The following is an 8816-nucleotide window of genomic DNA, read 5'->3' on the forward strand; positions in this document are numbered from 1 at the left end:
GAAGCCTTTCATTTGCAGTTCCACCCTCCATTTGAAAAACTAGTGAAATATGCCTTAACGGGGGTCTCGGGGGTTAATTCGTTGAAAATGATATTTTTTAAAAAACTTCGACATTGACATTGAGTCAAGAATATTTAAAATGGTCTAGTAGAATAGTTATTTGATTAATGAGATTCCAGATAAATTCAGAGAGTCCGATTAGAGTTCTATTGGCTTGCACCAAAATCAGCAATTATTGATATCTGGTGCATTTGATTTAGCGGAAAATATCCGTATAAATGGACCAAAACCACTTAAGTGGTAGCCTATTTAGCGGCTATACCTCTCTTAAATAGTAGCCACTTAAGCAACCAGAGCGACAACCACTTTATATAACCGCTATTTCTTGATTTTTCATTATTTTTGGACTTTAAGCTTTGTGTTTGGGCAATTTTTAGGGATTAACTATTTGAATTCGGATAAGCTCCACACCCTTAATTCTATCACTTTTAAATGATTTATATTATCAAAGCACTCTTTAATCTAGGCTTTAACTTGGGATTTCAAGAAATTTTTTAAATAAGCTTAAAAATAGTTTTCTTCAATTTGGACCTCGATTTAAACTCTTTTTTATGTGATTTTTAAATTATAGATTTCTTTAAGCTTGAGTACTATATTTCTAATTTTGCCCTTTTGATTTTTGAACATATTTTCAAATCTGTTTTGGACCCAGATCAAATATGGACTATATGAGAATTGTTAATTTTTTTAATGTGTAGATGCTATATTTGGATATTATAGTTGATTTTAAAACCGTTCTAAAGAAAAAAGATCCACGTTGAGGCACTTTAGTTTTGAATTTTATTGTTTTGAGGGAGGTTATGGCTTAATTTCTTTCAGATTGAATTGGGTGGTTAATAAATAAGTAAAGCATGATATGAATTGGGAAATAACTATGAGGTTTATATTTTGAGATTATTATCATTGTTTTGTGCCCTAGTAGGGGCTTATATTCTATTGTTGTTAACTTATGATGTCTAATATTGCGTGTTGTCCGTATGAAGACTTTATTTGACATCATTGACCTTATGTGTGCATCTAAATGTCTGTATTCTACATATGATGACCGTGTAGGGGATTGAATTATTATTATAGGCCTTATTGAGCATTATATACCTTTATCATGATTGAACTACCTGAGTTAGGGGTTGATATGATATTAATGATGAGTTATATATATATATATATATATATATATATATATATATATATATATATATTTATTCTGATAGTACCTAATTAGAGTAGATAATCATGAATTGTGGACATATTGAGTTGATTTTTGTATACTTATATATGTGTTTAATTAATTGGATATCTTCTTACTATTTTGATTATGAGCATTTTATCCTCATTCTAAATATATACATTCTTGAGATTCCTGTATCATTGAAGGATATTATTTTTGAAAAAAATGAGAATTTTAAAAAAATTGTACATGAGCCAAATAGGTGGGTTAAAACTTGATATAATTTATAGTATATGAGTATCAAACCCCCATGGGTTCTATATTGGATGATGTGAGCTCGGTAGGTGTATATAGAAACTCATGCGATGACTTTTACAATTCATTCCATCATCATTGCATTGCATTACATATTTATCTTTCATGATTTCAGTAGTTTCTGTTGACTTTTATTTACTTCCTGTGTACTTTTTGTGTATATTTATGTTGTCTTTTTCTGTATATATATTAGAAGTATTTGTGGAGATGGTGTGAGCTACTGTTTGGGACTTTTCTATTTGCAGGTAATATACTCATGGCTTTCTTTACTTATATTATTTTCTACATTGCTCAGTCGGTTTGTGATACCTACTGAGTACAAGTGGACCATACTCATTCCTATTGTGCCCTTTTGATGTAGATCCTAGCACGAATGTGACTCATAAAAGCTGATTTATATAACTGAGTTGGTGATATCTCAAGGTACTAACCTATTTTAGGTTTTCCAGATTTGATTCCAAACCTTCTATATCTGTTAGTAGTCTTTACTTCTGTTTTAGGGAGAACCTGCATATTTTTAGTTTTGGATATTGTATTAGATACTCTTATACTTGTGGCATAAGGTTTTTGGATGTTTATGTTTTTTTTAGAATTTCACATTTGTATACAATATGGACTAAATTCCTTTTAGAAGTCTCATATTGGGTACCAAAATGTCTTAGTGTTTTGATCATGAAAAGTTGGTATCAAAGCGCCAGGTTTACTAGTCTCATAAGTGTAAGAGGGGAATGTCTAGTAGAATATTGCAGATTGGTACATAGATATTCATATAAATCTTTAAGAGTCTACAAGATATCTTTAGAAAAAACTTCTCTTGGTTGATTCCTTCTCGTGTGAATCATTCATGATAAATATTCTAAACTTGTATTCCACTCTTTTTGTACAAATAGTAAGGACTAGGTCTAAGAAGGCTAGAGGTGCTGAGCCGACACCTGATATGAGCCCTAGTGTGGGGATGAGGTAGGGGTTGTGGTTGACCCAAAGATAGAGGGTGGGAATGAGGAGTTTATTAAGTAATAGGACTTGCTAGAGAGGACTCTACCGAACCACATGCTGTGTTTTTTAAGGATGATTATCATATAAAAAGTGCAGGCCCACTTAGGTTCCACTAAGTTCAATCGGCACCCCTGTGTTTTATAGTCTTTTGGTTTATCTGTGGAGTCATTTGGGGGGGTGGGTGTTCCCTTAAGTGTACCTAGTATTCCTCAGCCTTCAAGTGATATTCCACCAGTGTTGACATCTATTTATGGTATTCCTAATTTTTGAGTACAATGATTATCTATGGTATCCCTATGTATGGACTCTTTTTTTGTAAGATTTACTATTTCTGTGATTGTTTCATGTATAACTATGTCTTTTGATAATCAAAAGAGATTTGTGATGTTTATTTGCTTGGTCCATCCAAGTTTAATAGAGCTATTTGGTGATAATTCCTATAGTTTTTGATTAATTGCCACGAGAAGTTACTCATTATTGGATCCGTTGAGTCTCATGGAGTTTTTTATATTACCTATCAGTTGATGAATATGGCTAGAGATTGGTAGAGGTTGCTTGTTATTCGTAGGCCTTTGGGTTTACTTACTATGTGTTGGACTCACTCTTTTGAGGACTTCTTGTAGAGTTTTTATGGTATATCTTGAGAGATCATATGATGGATGAGTTTGATCACTTAAAGTAGTGCTCCATGTCTATTGTTGGCTATGGGGGATATTTTCACTCCTTATCCTGATATTCAGCCACTAGCATCTCCATTGAGTGAAACAGGATTCAAAAGTTTGTGATGGGGTTAGATGATACATATTAATTGGCTAAAATCTAGATGGTAGTTTTAGGAGATTCTTTCTAAGGTATGATTAAAAATACCAAGATGATCGAGTCTATTAGCCATCCTGCTCAGGGAGGCACCAGGAAGATGCGTCATTAGGGAAAGTTTAGTGTACACCCTCTCGAGGAAGAGATTTCTATAGTGGAGTTTCTTGTGGTTATCTTAGTAGGACAGTTTAGGCTGTGTTGCAGGGGTCAAGTGGTAGGTTTTCAGGTTCTACAGCTTCTGGTAACCAGGTATCAGGTCATGTGGGTGGAAGCTCCAAGATTAGTTTATCTAAGGTGGTTGTTCTAGTTTATCCATACCTTATACGATTGAGTCAAGCCTCAGGAAAGGTTATGTATATGATAAGTTTGTCCATATGTCCAAAGATTGATCTTTATACATGTATGGACCAACACAGTAGGGTTCTCACCTTCAACTTTGTCATACTCTAATTTTTATAGTGAGAGGTAGTTCATCGAGTATGGGTGGTGGTAGTTATGCTAAAGGTTCTAGAGGAAGAGGTAGAGGAGCTCATGGAGATGGTTGTGGTACTACTCAATTTGGGAGAGGTTGTGGTCAGTGTTATATTATACTTGGGAGACCTGAAGCTGAGGCTTTTGATGCAGTTATTACATATACCTTTAAGTCTGCTATAGATCTACTTCCATGTTGATTGACCCCGAGTTTACATTCTACTATGTATATACATAATTTACTTCCAATTTTGATGTTGCAAATGAGCCTCACACTATGCCTCGTCATGTTTGTATCTATTTAGAGATTTTTTAGTGATGGATCGGAGTATCAATCTTGTATGGTTTCCTTTGCTAGTTGTGTTGATTTTATATTATTTAAGTATGGACTGATTAGCTCCATATCATGTTATTTTGGACTGTTATGCGAAGACTTTGTGTTAAAGACATCAGGTGTTCCAAGGTTAGCTTGGAAGGGCACGATTAATTCAGGTCCAAAGGGTGTTATATTTTTTATGTGCTCGTCGCATGGAAGAAAGAGTGTTTGTCTTATTTAGCTTATATCCATAATACTAGTGTTGTTTCATCGGCTTCTATGGATTCTATTTGTGTTTTTCATGAGTTAATGGATGTGGTTTTTATGGATCTACCTGGCATTCCTCCAGATTGTGATATTGATTTTGCTATTAACATGGAGTCGAGCGCCAATCCTATTTTCATTCCTCCCTATATGATGACCTTGGATCATTTGAATGAATTAAAGGAGAAGTTGTAGGATTTGTTGAGTAAGAGATTTATTAAACCTAGTGTATCTCCTTAAGGTGCTCCTATCTTGTTCGTGAAGAATAAGAATAGTTCCATGTGTATGTTTATTAAATATAGGTAGTCGAACAAAGTGACAGTTAAGAACAAGTATCCTCTTCCTCGCATTGATGATCCCTTTTACTAGTATTAGGGTGTTTTCCAAGATTGGTTTGAGATTCGGGTATCACCAGTTGAACATTAGAGCTTTGAATGTCTCAAAAATAAATTTTCAGACTCGATATAGTCATTATGAGTTCTTGGTCATGTCTTTTGGGTTGACCAATGCTCATGCAGGGTTCATGGAGTTGATGAATTAGGTATTTTAATCGTATCTCGACTTCTTTATGATTATATTTAGGGATAGAATCTTGGTTTATTCCAAGAATGAGGCTGATCGTGCGAAGCATTTGAGGATTGAATTTCAGAGATAGTGGGATGAGAAATTGTATGCCATATTTTCCAGGTTTGAGTTTTAGTTGGATTCTATCTCTTTCTTGGGTTATGTGGTGACCAAGGATGGTAATATGGTTGATTTGTCCAAGATAATGGCAATTTGTTATTAGGATATTCCTACTTTTCCTATCGAGATACAAAATTTTATTGGTCTAGCAAGTTAATATCAGCATTTTATAGAGGGTTTCTATTTATTATGGCTTCTTTGCCCAAGTTAATGCAAAAAAGGTGGTATTTCAGTGGTAGGATACACGTGAGAAGAGCTTTCAAAAGATCAAAGAGTTGTTGATTTATCTCAAATTTTGACTAACCCAAGGAGGGAATGACTTTTATGGTGTTCTATAATGCCTCTGGTGTTGGTTTGTATGTGGTGTTAATACAAAAGGGTAACGTGATTGCTTATGCCTCTCATCAATTGAAGAATCATAAGAGAAATTACCTTACCCATGATTTAGAGTTGGCAACTGTGGTGTTTCGATTGAAGTTGTGGCATCATTTCTTGTATGAGTTTCTTGTAAGATTTTCTAAAATCATTGACCCTTATATACTTCTTCAATTAAAGGAATTTTAATATGAGACAGTGGCATTAGATTGAGTTACTTAAGGATTATGATCCCACTATCTTTATAATCTAGGCAAGCCAAATTTGGTTACATATGTCTTGAGCCAGAAGACAACTAGTATAGTGATTTTAGCTTATCTCTTGATCTAGGAGTGGCTTTTAGCCTTGGAGGCTCAACTTTAGCTAACCAAATGGTTAGGCTTGATATTTTAACACCCGTGCATGTTTTTGTAATACCCTGTACTAATTTTAACTCAATTCAACTCATAGTTGCGTGCTTAAGGGGCTTAAGGCTTGAAATTTTCACTAAGTGTTTGGGGACTTAGACATTTTAAAGACCCCTAAACTTTGAGGATTTTTATTTTGACCTTGCCAACCCCGAAGTGTTAGTTTTTGAGTTAATTCATGTTCAGGGGTGTAAGGTACATGTGTCGGAGAAGTTTTGAGTTTTTTCGAAAGGATTGGGTCATGTTTGGATCATAAATCCAGCAAGTCACCGCGATAGCACTGTGTCGCGGTGCTATCCCGTTGGCACATATATCACATCATGGTGAGGGTTTTGTGCCTACTTCTTGATTTATAATTTGAATACATGTTTCATGATCTTTATCTTAGTGTGTGAAGTGCTTATGAGGTGAAAAATGTTCATAGGAATCACTTATAACAAAGTTATGTTAAGAGCCTTTGATTCGTCCAAAGTTTGGTATTCAATCCTATAAGGGTAAACTTTAAACGTATATAACTTTTGACATATATGGAATTTTTTTCAACTCAAGACTCACCAATTTGTAGAAAATTGAATTAGCTTTTCAATGATACAAATTTTGCCTTAATACGATACCCAAGTGAAAAGTTATGATCATTTTCATTAGAACCAGTAAACCACCGCAATAAGACCTCATCGCGGTGACCCTTTAAACCATTGTTCAGTTACAAAATTAATTGCCTGAAGGGCAATTAACTCTTTCCCCTCAACCCAATCATTCATAACACGATTAGGGGCATATTTTAGGTCATTATTGGCCTTTTTCTCCAACTTTTCTATCAAGAAATCCCTCCCCTTCCCCCAAGAACAAATTCAATTTCTTTCTCCCCAAGAAATCAAGAATTCAAGTTCCCAAATTTAAGAGCCTTCAAGAAAGCATGAAGATCGGTGTTCCTCTTTCAAGTTAAAGGTTTAAGGTATGTGTGATGTTCATCCATAGGCCCTTTTCACCCATGGAGTCCAAGAATCTATTTTTATGTTTTAAATCATGAATTTACATATTTGCAATGAATTATCTTCATAAAGCTTTTATAAGTTTCAATTATACATGATGTTGACAAGTGTTGTTCGTTAAAAGTAGCCCTTACTAGTTTGTATGATGAAAATTCCATGTTAAGTCCCAAATTTATGGTTTTAAGTATTATGATTATGCTATTCCCACATATTTCAATCATTCCCATGCTTAAGCTCATGAATTTCAAGTGTTTCATGAAATGTCTAAATAATTGAGTATTGAATAATGATCTCTTATTACGGTTTTGTAAAGTTATATATGTCCTTATTGATAATTCCATTCAGTGTTAGAGGGTTATGAACACACAATACTTAGATGTTATATTGTCTTAGTACATTCAGAATGACTTCAGATATAATTTCAGTATATTCAGAATAATTTCAGATATATCATGAGCATTATCAGTTCAGTCAGTTATCATAGTTAGTTAACTTAGAACAATTCGGTAATCGGTGTCAGTTTCGTTGGGAGTAGGATTTAGCACTAAGCAAGTGCAGGGATGATGATTTTTCCATTAGTTAGGCAGTGTCGTTAGTAGTAGTCCTTGTATTCTAGAACTACGTAGCCAACATAGGATATGAGAAGTCATCTGTCAGTATAGGCTTAACTTCCTCTGAGGAGTCACCCATCAATTTAGGCTTGACTTCCTTCCTAGGATCACCCGTCAGTTTAGGCTTGATACCCTGGTCCTTCAGTACACCAGATTAGTGGATCCACACAGGTAGTATTAGTACCCGTGGCACGGTACTGACACCCTTCAAACTGGGGTTACAGGTTGGACCCCGATTAGCTCAGATTAGGATATTGGTTAGATGATACCTCTCACAGTTTCAAGACAGTATTCAGTGTATTATCAGTTCAGGTTTGATTGACTATGTGCATAGACTTTCAGATACTCAGTTACATGAATTTTAGTCTTTCAGATTATAGATTATTTCAGTGACATAACAAATATACACTTAGTCTTTCATTATCAGATATTACAGTTGTCATATATTTATGCTCAGTTGTCTTATGTTTTTTAGTTAGTGTCTATCTCTTACACCCAGTACCCCACAGTTTCAGTCTAGTTATTCAGACCAAGTACAGTTTAGTTTTTCATAATCAGTATTTAGTTATCAGTTAAACAATTTATAGCTAATCAGTATCCATATAACAGTTATTTAGTATTCAAACATCTGTTACTCAGTATTCATCTATCAGCCATTCAATTAATCAGATCAGCTTAGTATATGTTTGGTTGGTTTTGTATGTTTATGCATTCGTGCTTAGTATATTTGTCTATTCAAATCCTTGAGTTATGTCAGTTTTGACCATATAGTTTCACACCCAGTATTCATACGTTATCCTCAGTATAGCTTCTACAACATATTCAACCCCACAAACGAATGGCTTATAACATTTATGTTTTCACCGCCTCCTAGCTTACAAAATAATTTTCAGCTCATGAGTTATAAATTCTCTATGATTTAAAGTTTTCACGTATAGTCATGTTCCAAAAGCATAATTTCAGTAAATAACTTATATCCTCTATTTTATAGAATGTTTGAAATATTTCCATAGTTCAGTTCATGTCTCCATATACTCAGTACATTCCAACGTACTGACCACATATATGCGTTTATGTCTACATCCTTCATAATATATATACCATATGTAGCTCTTTCACCTGGTTTAGATAGTTTGTAGCTTTCAGTTATACATATGTATTGATTAGTGGTAGCTGGAGGCATGTCCCAGTTATACATAGTCAGTATAGTAGAGGCTTCATAGATGTCAGTCAGAGTCAGTCATGTAATTTCAGTTCTCTCTTTAGTTTTATCAGACTGTAAATTGTATCAGTGTTATAATTCTTTCCAAATTTTTTATTATTATATTTCCACATAGTAGA

This window comes from Capsicum annuum, chromosome 10 (genome assembly GCF_002878395.1).
Source record: "Capsicum annuum cultivar UCD-10X-F1 chromosome 10, UCD10Xv1.1, whole genome shotgun sequence".
In the NCBI taxonomy this organism is placed as follows: domain Eukaryota; kingdom Viridiplantae; phylum Streptophyta; class Magnoliopsida; order Solanales; family Solanaceae; genus Capsicum; species Capsicum annuum.